The 15,751-nt window shown below is 48.9% G+C and overlaps 1 long non-coding RNA gene across 1 annotated transcript in view; it reads left to right on the forward strand.

The window, feature by feature from the left end:
* Positions 1-15,751, forward strand: part of LOC147321343 (uncharacterized) — a 50,559-nt gene that overhangs the window by 1,099 nt on the left and 33,709 nt on the right. The window contains exon 2 of the long non-coding RNA XR_015130863.1: positions 1,191-1,369. This is a non-coding gene — a long non-coding RNA (uncharacterized LOC147321343). The remainder of the gene's footprint in view (positions 1-1,190; positions 1,370-15,751) is intronic.

The raw sequence follows: 15,751 nt of genomic DNA on the forward strand, positions 1-15,751 counted from the left end.
GTGAGTGTGTGTGTGTGTGTGTGTGTGTTGACAGAGAGAGAGAGAGAGAGACAGAGAGAGAGAGAGAGAGAGAGAGAGAGAGAGAGAGAGAGGGAGAGATACAAAGGAATGTAATTCAAATTTTGCACTTCAGACCTTACTGTGTGTGTGTGTGTGTGTGTGTGTGTGTGTGTGTGTGTCTGTCTTTTACACAAAAAATGCACTTGCAACAACTTTAATATGGAATGTACTGGACTTCCCAGCTAGGCGCCCTCCTGTGGACGACAGGTGCAATCCCAGTTGCACAGCACTTGACCAGCTTCTGTGTGTGTGTGTGTGTGTGTGACAGACAGACAGACAGACAGACAGAGAGGGAGATTCAAAGCATCAGGACCAGGAGATGACACAGTGCTCCAAAGGCCTGGTTCTGCTGCCTCCTCCTCCACCCACCTGCTGCAGACGCTTCTGTGAAGGGAAACTGCTACATGTTATGTCACCGATCCCTGCCATGCTGCGTGTCTAACGACCCGGCAGGGCCTGCTGAGTACAGTGGTGGTGGACCCAGGCCCTCTGCACCTTCCTTTCTCCGACTGGGACCGTTTTGTCCCATCCTTTTTGGTCCGATTCGCCATATCTCCAGAACCGAAGAAGCCATCGGCGTGGCCTCTTCGCCACAGCGTCCGGCACCCACCAAAACCCCCACCTAGACACCAACATCAGCCCTCTACACCTCTTACTTTTTCAGTTATTCCACTTTTGTCCCATCCTCTCCTGGCTTTTTCCCCATAACCTATCATTTAAGCCTCATCATACCTGCCGTGGGCCACTGGAGGGAGACAAATCACCATGCACTAAAATTCAAATTTTGCACTGCAAACCTCACAGTGTCTGTGTCTGTGTGTGTGTGTGTGTGTGTGTGTGTGTGTGTGTGTGTGTGTGTGTGTGCGCGCTTTGGTGTGTGTGTGTGTGTGTGTGTGTGTGCGCGCTTTGGTGTGTGTGTGTGTGTGTGTGTGTGTGCGCGCTTTGGTGTGTGTGCTTTGGTGTGTGTGTGTGTGTGTGTGTGTGTGTGTGACAGAGAGAGAGAGAGAGAGAGTGACACTTGCTGTGTATTTAAGAAACAAACGCTCAAAGAAACCAAACAGAATGACACAGGCAGAAAGACACTGTTTTATTTTGGTAACCAATGATGCATTTCTTATCCCCTTGTACAGGGCCTTTTATGACAGGAACAGGAACCACAGAGCGTCAGCCGCACACATCGAAGCTGCACAGGGCACACGCGGCACCACGCAGAATAAATGACGTTCCTGGGCCAAGGCCGAAGCCCAGCCACCCGCTGCCTCCTCGCCGCCTCCTCCTGGGACCTTCAAGGACCACCCACCAGCCACTGGTACACATTCCAATCTTACACAATGGCCCCAGCATCACAGGGCATCTCCTGACATTAAAATCTATCCTGATTTCTGTTGTTTTTCCCTCATCTCTGAGCCGCTGAGTGTGAGTGTGAGTGTGTGTGTGTGTGTGTGTGTGTGTGTGTGTGTGTGTCTCTCTCTCTTTTACACAAAAAACACATGTCAGTTGTTAAGGAAAATGTTATAAAACACTTCTTCAGTAAAGACTCAGAGAAGAGAAACACACAGAACTTCTTGCTAGCAAGGGCAGCCTCCACTCTAAGAGACTCCAGTGAGAGAACTGCCCCGGTCTTTATTTTATACTCCATTGAGTGTGTGTGTGTGTGTGTGTGTGTGTGTGTGTGTGTGTGTTGACAGAGAGAGAGAGAGAGAGAGAGAGAGAGAGAGAGAGAGAGAGAGAGAGAGAGGGAGAGATACAAAGGAATGTAATTCAAATTTTGCACTTCAGACCTTACAGTGTGTGTGTGTGTGTGTGTGTGTGTGTGTGTGTGTGTCTGTCTTTTACACAAAAAATGCACTTGCAACAACTTTAATATGGAATGTACTGGACTTCCCAGCTAGGCGCCCTCCTGTGGATGACAGGTGCAATTGATTGTCAAAAGCAGATATCTAACAGCTTCTGACACTTTGTACCGCATTGAGCCAGCAGAGGGAGCCCCCCTGGTTCAATCCCAGTTGCACAGCAGTTGTGACCAGCTTCTGTCTGTGTGCTTTGGTGTGTGTGAGTGTGTGTGTGTGTGTGTGTGTTGACAGAGAGAGAGAGAGAGAGAGACAGAGAGAGAGAGAGAGAGAGAGAGAGAGAGAGAGAGGGAGAGATACAAAGGAATGTAATTCAAATTTTGCACTTCAGACCTTACTGTGTGTGTGTGTGTGTGTGTGTGTGTGTGTGTGTGTGTGTGTGTGTCTGTCTTTTACACAAAAAATGCACTTGCAACAACTTTAATATGGAATGTACTGGACTTCCCAGCTAGGCGCCCTCCTGTGGACGACAGGTGCAATCCCAGTTGCACAGCACTTGACCAGCTTCTGTGTGTGTGTGTGTGTGTGTGTGACAGACAGACAGACAGACAGACAGAGAGGGAGATTCAAAGCATCAGGACCAGGAGATGACACAGTGCTCCAAAGGCCTGGTTCTGCTGCCTCCTCCTCCACCCACCTGCTGCAGACGCTTCTGTGAAGGGAAACTGCTACATGTTATGTCACCGATCCCTGCCATGCTGCGTGTCTAACGACCCGGCAGGGCCTGCTGAGTACAGTGGTGGTGGAATCGGCCCGATCGGACACTCCTATCTGCCACTTTGACCTTTTTATTCCGTCAAATTTGGACCCATTTACACCAAGTCCAGAACCGTTGGTGCTATCGACATGGGGTCTTCACCAGGGTGTCCGGAGCACCCCGAAACCCCCCCGTAGACACCACTTTCATCCCTCTACGACACTTACTTTCCCAGTTATTCCATTTTATTCCGTCAAGCTCTGGCTATTACCCCCTAACCTAACCAACCCTCATCATACCTGCATTTGTCCACTGGAGGGAGACAAAAACACCAAGCTCTGAGATTCAAATTTTGAACTGCAGACCTCACAGTGTCTGTGTGTGTGTGTGTGTGTGTGTGTGTGTGTGTGTGTGTGTGTGTGTGTGTGTGTGTGTGTGTGTGACAGAGAGAGAGAGAGAGTGACACTTGCTGTGTATTTAAGAAACAAACGCTCAAAGAAACCAAACAGAATGACACAGGCAGAAAGACACTGTTTTATTTTGGTAACCAATGATGCATTTCTTCTCCCCTTGTACAGTACACCCTGAAGCCGTGTGTGGACCAGGAGATCAGCAGAACAGGAACCACAGAGCGTCAGCGGCAGACATCCAAGCTGCACAGGGCACACGCAGCACCAGGCAGAATTAATGACGTCCCTGATCCACAGCTCAAGCCCAGCCACCCGCTGCCTCCTCGCCGCCTCCTCCCGGGACCTTCAAGGACCACCCACCAGCCACTGGTACACATTCCAATCTTACACAATGGCCCCAGCATCACAGGGCATCTCCTGACATTAAAATCTATCCTGATTTCTGTTGTTTTTCCCTCATCTCTGAGCCTGTGAGTGTGAGTGTGTGTGTGTGTGTGTGTGTGTGTGTGTGTGTGTCTCTCTCTCTTTTACACAAAAAACACATGTCAGTTGTTAAGGAAAATGTTATAAAACACTTCTTCAGTAAAGACTCAGAGAAGAGAAACACACAGAACTTCTTGCTAGCAAGGGCAGCCTCCACTCTAAGAGACTCCAGTGAGAGAACTGCCCCGGTCTTTATTTTATACTCCATTGAGTGTGTGTGTGTGTGTGTGTGTGTGTGTGTGTGTGTGTGTGTGTGTGTGTGTGTGTGTGTCTCTTTTACACAAAAAATACATGTGAGTGCACTTGCAACAACTTTTAATATGCAATGTACAGGACTTGCTTGCTAGGCGCCATCCTGTGGACCAAACATGCAATTGAAAGATGTTATTTTCGCCGGTATAACACCTTCTGACACTTTGTACCGCATTGAGCCAGCAGAGGGAGCACCTCTTGTTCAATCCCAGTGGCACAGCAGCTGCTCTGCTTCTGTGTGTGTGTGTGTGTGTGTGTGTGTGTGTGTTTGTGTGACAGAGAGACAGACAGAGAGAGAGAGAGAGAGACACTTGCTGTGTATTTAAAAAACAAGCGCTCAAACAAACCAAAGAGAACGACAGAGGCAGAAAGACACTGTTTTTTTTGTGGTAACCCATGAGGTCTTGCTATCGAATTGTACAGTGCATCCTGAAGCAAGGCCGAGCAGATGACATAGTGCTCCACAGGCCTGCTTCTGGTGCCTGCTCCTGTACCAACCTGCTGCAGAGGCTTCTGTGAAGGGAAACTGCTACATGTTATGTCACCAATCCCTGCCATGCTGCGTGTCTAACGACCCGGCAGGGCCTGCTGAGTACAGTGGTGGTGGACCCAGGCCCTCTGCACCTTCCTTTCTCCGACTGGGACCCTTTTGTCCCATCCTTTTTGGTCCGATTCGCCATATCTCCAGAACCGAAGAAGCCATCGGCGTGGCTTCTTCGCCACAGCGTCCGGCACCCACCAAAACCCCCACCTAGACACCAACATCAGCCCTCTACACCTCTTACTTTTTCAGTTATTCCACTTTTGTCCCATCCTCTCCTGGCTTTTTCCCCATAACCTATCATTTAAGCCTCATCATACCTGCCGTGGGCCACTGGAGGGAGACAAATCACCATGCACTAAAATTCAAATTTTGCACTGCAAACCTCACAGTGTCTGTGTCTGTGTGTGTGTGTGTGTGTGTGTGTGTGTGTGTGTGTGTGTGCGCTTTGGTGTGTGTGTGTGTGTGTGTGTGCGCGCTTTGGTGTGTGTGCTTTGGTGTGTGTGTGTGTGTGTGTGTGTGACAGAGAGAGAGAGAGAGAGAGTGACACTTGCTGTGTATTTAAGAAACAAACGCTCAAAGAAACCAAACAGAATGACACAGGCAGAAAGACACTGTTTTATTTTGGTAACCAATGATGCATTTCTTCTTCCCTTGTACAGTGCACCCTGAAGCCGTGTGTGGACCAGGAGATCAGCAGAACAGGAACCACAGAGCGTCAGCGGCAGACATCCAAGCTGCACAGGGCACACGCAGCACCAGGCAGAATTAATGACGTCCCTGATCCACAGCTCAAGCCCAGCCACCCGCTGCCTCCTCGCCGCCTCCTCCCGGGACCTTCAAGGACCACCCACCAGCCACTGGTACACATTCCAATCTTACACAATGGCCCCAGCATCACAGGGCATCTCCTGACATTAAAATCTATCCTGATTTCTGTTGTTTTTCCCTCATCTCTGAGCCGCTGAGTGTGAGTGTGTGTGTGTGTGTGTGTGTGTGTGTGTGTGTGTGTGTGTGTGTGTGTGTCTCTCTCTCTTTTACACAAAAAACACATGTCAGTTGTTAAGGAAAATGTTATAAAACACTTCTTCAGTAAAGACTCAGAGAAGAGAAACACACAGAACTTCTTGCTAGCAAGGGCAGCCTCCACTCTAAGAGACTCCAGTGAGAGAACTGCCCCGGTCTTTATTTTATACTCCATTGAGCGTGTGTGTGTGTGTGTGTGTGTGTGTGTGTGTGTTGACAGAGAGAGAGAGACAGAGAGAGAGAGAGAGAGAGAGGGAGAGATACAAAGGAATGTAATTCAAATTTTGCACTTCAGACCTTACAGTGTGTGTGTGTGTGTGTGTGTGTGTGTGTGTGTGTGTGTGTGTGTGTGTGTGTGTTGACAGAGAGAGAGAGACAGAGAGAGAGAGAGAGAGAGAGAGAGAGAGACAGAGAGAGAGAGAGAGAGAGAGAGAGAGAGAGAGAGAGAGAGAGAGGGAGAGATACAAAGGAATGTAATTCAAATTTTGCACTTCAGACCTTACAGTGTGTGTGTGTGTGTGTGTGTGTGTGTCTGTCTTTTACACAAAAAATGCACTTGCAACAACTTTAATATGGAATGTACTGGACTTCCCAGCTAGGCGCCCTCCTGTGGATGACAGGTGCAATTGATTGTCAAAAGCAGATATCTAACAGCTTCTGACACTTTGTACCGCATTGAGCCAGCAGAGGGAGCCCCCCTGGTTCAATCCCAGCTGCACAGCAGTTGTGACCAGCTTCTGTCTGTGTGCTTTGGTGTGTGTGAGTGTGTGTGTGTGTGTGTGTTGACAGAGAGAGAGAGAGACAGAGAGAGAGAGAGAGAGAGAGAGGGAGAGATACAAAGGAATGTAATTCAAATTTTGCACTTCAGACCTTACTGTGTGTGTGTGTGTGTGTGTGTGTGTGTGTGTGTGTGTGTGTGTGTGTGTGTGTGTGTTGACAGAGAGAGAGAGAGAGAGAGAGAGAGAGGGAGAGATACAAAGGAATGTAATTCAAATTTTGCACTTCAGACCTTACTGTGTGTGTGTGTGTGTGTGTGTGTGTGTGTGTGTGTGTGTCTGTCTTTTACACAAAAAATGCACTTGCAACAACTTTAATATGGAATGTACTGGACTTCCCAGCTAGGCGCCCTCCTGTGGACGACAGGTGCAATCCCAGTTGCACAGCACTTGACCAGCTTCTGTGTGTGTGTGTGTGTGTGTGTGTGTGTGTGTGTGTGACAGACAGACAGACAGACAGACAGACAGAGAGGGAGATTCAAAGCATCAGGACCAGGAGATGACACAGTGCTCCAAAGGCCTGGTTCTGCTGCCTCCTCCTCCACCCACCTGCTGCAGACGCTTCTGTGAAGGGAAACTGCTACATGTTATGTCACCGATCCCTGCCATGCTGCGTGTCTAACGACCCGGCAGGGCCTGCTGAGTACAGTGGTGGTGGAATCGGCCCGATCGGACACTCCTATCTGCCACTTTGACCTTTTTATTCCGTCAAATTTGGACCCATTTACACCAAGTCCAGAACCGTTGGTGCTATCGACATGGGGTCTTCACCAGCGCGTGCGGAGCGGCAGAAAATCCCCACGTAGACACCACTTTCATCCCTCTACGACACTTACTTTCCCAGTTATTCCATTTTATTCCGTCAAGCTCTGGCTAAATCCCCTTAACCTAACCAACCCTAATCATACCTGCATTTGTCCACTGGAGGGAGACAAAAACACCAAGCTCTGAGATTCAAATTTTGAACTGCAGACCTCACAGTGTCTGTGTGTGTGTGTGTGTGTGTGTGCGCTTTGGTGTGTTTGCTTTGGTGTGTGTGTGTGTGTGTGTGTGTGACAGAGAGAGAGAGTGACACTTGCTGTGTATTTAAGAAACAAACGCTCAAAGAAACCAAACAGAATGACACAGGCAGAAAGACACTGTTTTATTTTGGTAACCAATGATGCATTTCTTCTCCGCTTGTACAGTGCACCCTGAAGCCGTGTGTGGACCAGGAGATCAGCAGAACAGGAACCACAGAGCGTCAGCGGCAGACATCCAAGCTGCACAGGGCACACGCAGCACCAGGCAGAATTAATGACGTCCCTGATCCACAGCTCAAGCCCAGCCACCCGCTGCCTCCTCGCCGCCTCCTCCCGGGACCTTCAAGGACCACCCACCAGCCACTGGTACACATTCCAATCTTACACAATGGCCCCAGCATCACAGGGCATCTCCTGACATTAAAATCTATCCTGATTTCTGTTGTTTTTCCCTCATCTCTGAGCCGCTGAGTGTGAGTGTGTGTGTGTGTGTGTGTGTGTGTGTGTGTGTGTGTGTGTGTGTCTCTCTCTCTTTTACACAAAAAACACATGTCAGTTGTTAAGGAAAATGTTATAAAACACTTCTTCAGTAAAGACTCAGAGAAGAGAAACACACAGAACTTCTTGCTAGCAAGGGCAGCCTCCACTCTAAGAGACTCCAGTGAGAGAACTGCCCCGGTCTTTATTTTATACTCCATTGAGTGTGTGTGTGTGTGTGTGTGTGTGTGTGTGTGTGTGTTGACAGAGAGAGAGAGAGAGAGAGAGAGACAGAGAGAGAGAGAGAGAGAGAGAGAGGGAGAGATACAAAGGAATGTAATTCAAATTTTGCACTTCAGACCTTACAGTGTGTGTGTGTGTGTGTGTGTGTGTGTGTGTGTGTGTCTGTCTTTTACACAAAAAATGCACTTGCAACAACTTTAATATGGAATGTACTGGACTTCCCAGCTAGGCGCCCTCCTGTGGATGACAGGTGCAATTGATTGTCAAAAGCAGATATCTAACAGCTTCTGACACTTTGTACCGCATTGAGCCAGCAGAGGGAGCCCCCCTGGTTCAATCCCAGTTGCACAGCAGTTGTGACCAGCTTCTGTCTGTGTGCTTTGGTGTGTGTGAGTGTGTGTGTGTGTGTGTGTGTTGACAGAGAGAGAGAGAGAGAGACAGAGAGAGAGAGAGAGAGAGAGAGAGAGAGAGGGAGAGATACAAAGGAATGTAATTCAAATTTTGCACTTCAGACCTTACTGTGTGTGTGTGTGTGTGTGTGTGTGTGTGTGTGTGTGTGTGTGTGTGTGTGTGTGTGTGTGTGTCTGTCTGTCTTTTACACAAAAAATGCACTTGCAACAACTTTAATATGGAATGTACTGGACTTCCCAGCTAGGCGCCCTCCTGTGGACGACAGGTGCAATCCCAGTTGCACAGCACTTGACCAGCTTCTGTGTGTGTGTGTGTGTGACAGACAGACAGACAGACAGACAGAGAGGGAGATTCAAAGCATCAGGACCAGGAGATGACACAGTGCTCCAAAGGCCTGGTTCTGCTGCCTCCTCCTCCACCCACCTGCTGCAGACGCTTCTGTGAAGGGAAACTGCTACATGTTATGTCACCGATCCCTGCCATGCTGCGTGTCTAACGACCCGGCAGGGCCTGCTGAGTACAGTGGTGGTGGAATCGGCCCGATCGGACACTCCTATCTGCCACTTTGACCTTTTTATTCCGTCAAATTTGGACCCATTTACACCAAGTCCAGAACCGTTGGTGCTATCGACATGGGGTCTTCACCAGGGTGTCCGGAGCACCCCGAAACCCCCCCGTAGACACCACTTTCATCCCTCTACGACACTTACTTTCCCAGTTATTCCATTTTATTCCGTCAAGCTCTGGCTATTACCCCCTAACCTAACCAACCCTCATCATACCTGCATTTGTCCACTGGAGGGAGACAAAAACACCAAGCTCTGAGATTCAAATTTTGAACTGCAGACCTCACAGTGTCTGTGTGTGTGTGTGTGTGTGTGTGTGTGTGTGTGTGTGTGTGTGTGTGTGTGTGTGTGTGTGTGTGTGTGTGTGACAGAGAGAGAGAGAGAGTGACACTTGCTGTGTATTTAAGAAACAAACGCTCAAAGAAACCAAACAGAATGACACAGGCAGAAAGACACTGTTTTATTTTGGTAACCAATGATGCATTTCTTCTCCCCTTGTACAGTACACCCTGAAGCCGTGTGTGGACCAGGAGATCAGCAGAACAGGAACCACAGAGCGTCAGCGGCAGACATCCAAGCTGCACAGGGCACACGCAGCACCAGGCAGAATTAATGACGTCCCTGATCCACAGCTCAAGCCCAGCCACCCGCTGCCTCCTCGCCGCCTCCTCCCGGGACCTTCAAGGACCACCCACCAGCCACTGGTACACATTCCAATCTTACACAATGGCCCCAGCATCACAGGGCATCTCCTGACATTAAAATCTATCCTGATTTCTGTTGTTTTTCCCTCATCTCTGAGCCTGTGAGTGTGAGTGTGTGTGTGTGTGTGTGTGTGTGTGTGTGTGTGTCTCTCTCTCTTTTACACAAAAAACACATGTCAGTTGTTAAGGAAAATGTTATAAAACACTTCTTCAGTAAAGACTCAGAGAAGAGAAACACACAGAACTTCTTGCTAGCAAGGGCAGCCTCCACTCTAAGAGACTCCAGTGAGAGAACTGCCCCGGTCTTTATTTTATACTCCATTGAGTGTGTGTGTGTGTGTGTGTGTGTGTGTGTGTGTGTGTGTGTGTGTGTGTGTGTGTGTCTCTTTTACACAAAAAATACATGTGAGTGCACTTGCAACAACTTTTAATATGCAATGTACAGGACTTGCTTGCTAGGCGCCATCCTGTGGACCAAACATGCAATTGAAAGATGTTATTTTCGCCGGTATAACACCTTCTGACACTTTGTACCGCATTGAGCCAGCAGAGGGAGCACCTCTTGTTCAATCCCAGTGGCACAGCAGCTGCTCTGCTTCTGTGTGTGTGTGTGTGTGTGTGTGTGTGTGTGTTTGTGTGACAGAGAGACAGACAGAGAGAGAGAGAGAGAGACACTTGCTGTGTATTTAAAAAACAAGCGCTCAAACAAACCAAAGAGAACGACAGAGGCAGAAAGACACTGTTTTTTTTGTGGTAACCCATGAGGTCTTGCTATCGAATTGTACAGTGCATCCTGAAGCAAGGCCGAGCAGATGACATAGTGCTCCACAGGCCTGCTTCTGGTGCCTGCTCCTGTACCAACCTGCTGCAGAGGCTTCTGTGAAGGGAAACTGCTACATGTTATGTCACCAATCCCTGCCATGCTGCGTGTCTAACGACCCGGCAGGGCCTGCTGAGTACAGTGGTGGTGGACCCAGGCCCTCTGCACCTTCCTTTCTCCGACTGGGACCCTTTTGTCCCATCCTTTTTGGTCCGATTCGCCATATCTCCAGAACCGAAGAAGCCATCGGCGTGGCTTCTTCGCCACAGCGTCCGGCACCCACCAAAACCCCCACCTAGACACCAACATCAGCCCTCTACACCTCTTACTTTTTCAGTTATTCCACTTTTGTCCCATCCTCTCCTGGCTTTTTCCCCATAACCTATCATTTAAGCCTCATCATACCTGCCGTGGGCCACTGGAGGGAGACAAATCACCATGCACTAAAATTCAAATTTTGCACTGCAAACCTCACAGTGTCTGTGTCTGTGTGTGTGTGTGTGTGTGTGTGTGTGTGTGTGTGTGTGTGCGCTTTGGTGTGTGTGTGTGTGTGTGTGTGCGCGCTTTGGTGTGTGTGCTTTGGTGTGTGTGTGTGTGTGTGTGTGTGACAGAGAGAGAGAGAGAGAGAGTGACACTTGCTGTGTATTTAAGAAACAAACGCTCAAAGAAACCAAACAGAATGACACAGGCAGAAAGACACTGTTTTATTTTGGTAACCAATGATGCATTTCTTCTTCCCTTGTACAGTGCACCCTGAAGCCGTGTGTGGACCAGGAGATCAGCAGAACAGGAACCACAGAGCGTCAGCGGCAGACATCCAAGCTGCACAGGGCACACGCAGCACCAGGCAGAATTAATGACGTCCCTGATCCACAGCTCAAGCCCAGCCACCCGCTGCCTCCTCGCCGCCTCCTCCCGGGACCTTCAAGGACCACCCACCAGCCACTGGTACACATTCCAATCTTACACAATGGCCCCAGCATCACAGGGCATCTCCTGACATTAAAATCTATCCTGATTTCTGTTGTTTTTCCCTCATCTCTGAGCCGCTGAGTGTGAGTGTGTGTGTGTGTGTGTGTGTGTGTGTGTGTGTGTGTGTGTGTGTGTGTCTCTCTCTCTTTTACACAAAAAACACATGTCAGTTGTTAAGGAAAATGTTATAAAACACTTCTTCAGTAAAGACTCAGAGAAGAGAAACACACAGAACTTCTTGCTAGCAAGGGCAGCCTCCACTCTAAGAGACTCCAGTGAGAGAACTGCCCCGGTCTTTATTTTATACTCCATTGAGCGTGTGTGTGTGTGTGTGTGTGTGTGTGTGTGTGTTGACAGAGAGAGAGAGACAGAGAGAGAGAGAGAGAGAGAGGGAGAGATACAAAGGAATGTAATTCAAATTTTGCACTTCAGACCTTACAGTGTGTGTGTGTGTGTGTGTGTGTGTGTGTGTGTGTGTGTGTGTGTGTGTGTGTGTGTTGACAGAGAGAGAGAGACAGAGAGAGAGAGAGAGAGAGAGAGAGAGAGACAGAGAGAGAGAGAGAGAGAGAGAGAGAGAGAGAGAGAGGGAGAGATACAAAGGAATGTAATTCAAATTTTGCACTTCAGACCTTACAGTGTGTGTGTGTGTGTGTGTGTGTGTGTCTGTCTTTTACACAAAAAATGCACTTGCAACAACTTTAATATGGAATGTACTGGACTTCCCAGCTAGGCGCCCTCCTGTGGATGACAGGTGCAATTGATTGTCAAAAGCAGATATCTAACAGCTTCTGACACTTTGTACCGCATTGAGCCAGCAGAGGGAGCCCCCCTGGTTCAATCCCAGCTGCACAGCAGTTGTGACCAGCTTCTGTCTGTGTGCTTTGGTGTGTGTGAGTGTGTGTGTGTGTGTGTGTTGACAGAGAGAGAGAGAGACAGAGAGAGAGAGAGAGAGAGAGAGGGAGAGATACAAAGGAATGTAATTCAAATTTTGCACTTCAGACCTTACTGTGTGTGTGTGTGTGTGTGTGTGTGTGTGTGTGTGTGTGTGTGTGTGTGTGTGTGTGTGTGTTGACAGAGAGAGAGAGAGAGAGAGAGAGAGAGGGAGAGATACAAAGGAATGTAATTCAAATTTTGCACTTCAGACCTTACTGTGTGTGTGTGTGTGTGTGTGTGTGTGTGTGTGTGTGTGTGTCTGTCTTTTACACAAAAAATGCACTTGCAACAACTTTAATATGGAATGTACTGGACTTCCCAGCTAGGCGCCCTCCTGTGGACGACAGGTGCAATCCCAGTTGCACAGCACTTGACCAGCTTCTGTGTGTGTGTGTGTGTGTGTGTGTGTGTGTGTGACAGACAGACAGACAGACAGACAGAGAGAGGGAGATTCAAAGCATCAGGACCAGGAGATGACACAGTGCTCCAAAGGCCTGGTTCTGCTGCCTCCTCCTCCACCCACCTGCTGCAGACGCTTCTGTGAAGGGAAACTGCTACATGTTATGTCACCGATCCCTGCCATGCTGCGTGTCTAACGACCCGGCAGGGCCTGCTGAGTACAGTGGTGGTGGAATCGGCCCGATCGGACACTCCTATCTGCCACTTTGACCTTTTTATTCCGTCAAATTTGGACCCATTTACACCAAGTCCAGAACCGTTGGTGCTATCGACATGGGGTCTTCACCAGCGCGTGCGGAGCGGCAGAAAATCCCCACGTAGACACCACTTTCATCCCTCTACGACACTTACTTTCCCAGTTATTCCATTTTATTCCGTCAAGCTCTGGCTAAATCCCCTTAACCTAACCAACCCTAATCATACCTGCATTTGTCCACTGGAGGGAGACAAAAACACCAAGCTCTGAGATTCAAATTTTGAACTGCAGACCTCACAGTGTCTGTGTGTGTGTGTGTGTGTGTGTGCGCTTTGGTGTGTTTGCTTTGGTGTGTGTGTGTGTGTGTGTGTGTGACAGAGAGAGAGAGTGACACTTGCTGTGTATTTAAGAAACAAACGCTCAAAGAAACCAAACAGAATGACACAGGCAGAAAGACACTGTTTTATTTTGGTAACCAATGATGCATTTCTTCTCCGCTTGTACAGTGCACCCTGAAGCCGTGTGTGGACCAGGAGATCAGCAGAACAGGAACCACAGAGCGTCAGCGGCAGACATCCAAGCTGCACAGGGCACACGCAGCACCAGGCAGAATTAATGACGTCCCTGATCCACAGCTCAAGCCCAGCCACCCGCTGCCTCCTCGCCGCCTCCTCCCGGGACCTTCAAGGACCACCCACCAGCCACTGGTACACATTCCAATCTTACACAATGGCCCCAGCATCACAGGGCATCTCCTGACATTAAAATCTATCCTGATTTCTGTTGTTTTTCCCTCATCTCTGAGCCGCTGAGTGTGAGTGTGTGTGTGTGTGTGTGTGTGTGTGTGTGTGTGTGTGTGTGTGTCTCTCTCTCTTTTACACAAAAAACACATGTCAGTTGTTAAGGAAAATGTTATAAAACACTTCTTCAGTAAAGACTCAGAGAAGAGAAACACACAGAACTTCTTGCTAGCAAGGGCAGCCTCCACTCTAAGAGACTCCAGTGAGAGAACTGCCCCGGTCTTTATTTTATACTCCATTGAGTGTGTGTGTGTGTGTGTGTGTGTGTGTGTGTGTGTGTTGACAGAGAGAGAGAGAGAGAGAGAGAGACAGAGAGAGAGAGAGAGAGAGAGAGAGGGAGAGATACAAAGGAATGTAATTCAAATTTTGCACTTCAGACCTTACAGTGTGTGTGTGTGTGTGTGTGTGTGTGTGTGTGTGTGTCTGTCTTTTACACAAAAAATGCACTTGCAACAACTTTAATATGGAATGTACTGGACTTCCCAGCTAGGCGCCCTCCTGTGGATGACAGGTGCAATTGATTGTCAAAAGCAGATATCTAACAGCTTCTGACACTTTGTACCGCATTGAGCCAGCAGAGGGAGCCCCCCTGGTTCAATCCCAGTTGCACAGCAGTTGTGACCAGCTTCTGTCTGTGTGCTTTGGTGTGTGTGAGTGTGTGTGTGTGTGTGTGTGTTGACAGAGAGAGAGAGAGAGAGACAGAGAGAGAGAGAGAGAGAGAGAGAGAGAGAGGGAGAGATACAAAGGAATGTAATTCAAATTTTGCACTTCAGACCTTACTGTGTGTGTGTGTGTGTGTGTGTGTGTGTGTGTGTGTGTGTGTGTGTGTGTGTGTGTGTGTGTCTGTCTGTCTTTTACACAAAAAATGCACTTGCAACAACTTTAATATGGAATGTACTGGACTTCCCAGCTAGGCGCCCTCCTGTGGACGACAGGTGCAATCCCAGTTGCACAGCACTTGACCAGCTTCTGTGTGTGTGTGTGTGTGACAGACAGACAGACAGACAGACAGAGAGGGAGATTCAAAGCATCAGGACCAGGAGATGACACAGTGCTCCAAAGGCCTGGTTCTGCTGCCTCCTCCTCCACCCACCTGCTGCAGACGCTTCTGTGAAGGGAAACTGCTACATGTTATGTCACCGATCCCTGCCATGCTGCGTGTCTAACGACCCGGCAGGGCCTGCTGAGTACAGTGGTGGTGGAATCGGCCCGATCGGACACTCCTATCTGCCACTTTGACCTTTTTATTCCGTCAAATTTGGACCCATTTACACCAAGTCCAGAACCGTTGGTGCTATCGACATGGGGTCTTCACCAGGGTGTCCGGAGCACCCCGAAACCCCCCCGTAGACACCACTTTCATCCCTCTACGACACTTACTTTCCCAGTTATTCCATTTTATTCCGTCAAGCTCTGGCTATTACCCCCTAACCTAACCAACCCTCATCATACCTGCATTTGTCCACTGGAGGGAGACAAAAACACCAAGCTCTGAGATTCAAATTTTGAACTGCAGACCTCACAGTGTCTGTGTGTGTGTGTGTGTGTGTGTGTGTGTGTGTGTGTGTGTGTGTGTGTGTGTGTGTGTGTGTGTGTGTGTGACAGAGAGAGAGAGAGAGTGACACTTGCTGTGTATTTAAGAAACAAACGCTCAAAGAAACCAAACAGAATGACACAGGCAGAAAGACACTGTTTTATTTTGGTAACCAATGATGCATTTCTTCTCCCCTTGTACAGTACACCCTGAAGCCGTGTGTGGACCAGGAGATCAGCAGAACAGGAACCACAGAGCGTCAGCGGCAGACATCCAAGCTGCACAGGGCACACGCAGCACCAGGCAGAATTAATGACGTCCCTGATCCACAGCTCAAGCCCAGCCACCCGCTGCCTCCTCGCCGCCTCCTCCCGGGACCTTCAAGGACCACCCACCAGCCACTGGTACACATTCCAATCTTACACAATGGCCCCAGCATCACAGGGCATCTCCTGACATTAAAATCTATCCTGATTTCTGTTGTTTTTCCCTCATCTCTGAGCCTGTGAGTGTGAGTGT

Source organism: Aulonocara sp. 'chitande type north' Nkhata Bay, linkage group LG9, assembly GCF_057382095.1.
Source record: "Aulonocara sp. 'chitande type north' Nkhata Bay isolate Kocher_YH1m ecotype deep benthic linkage group LG9, A_spYH_male_GT1.1, whole genome shotgun sequence".
In the NCBI taxonomy this organism is placed as follows: Eukaryota; Metazoa; Chordata; class Actinopteri; order Cichliformes; family Cichlidae; genus Aulonocara; species Aulonocara sp. 'chitande type north' Nkhata Bay.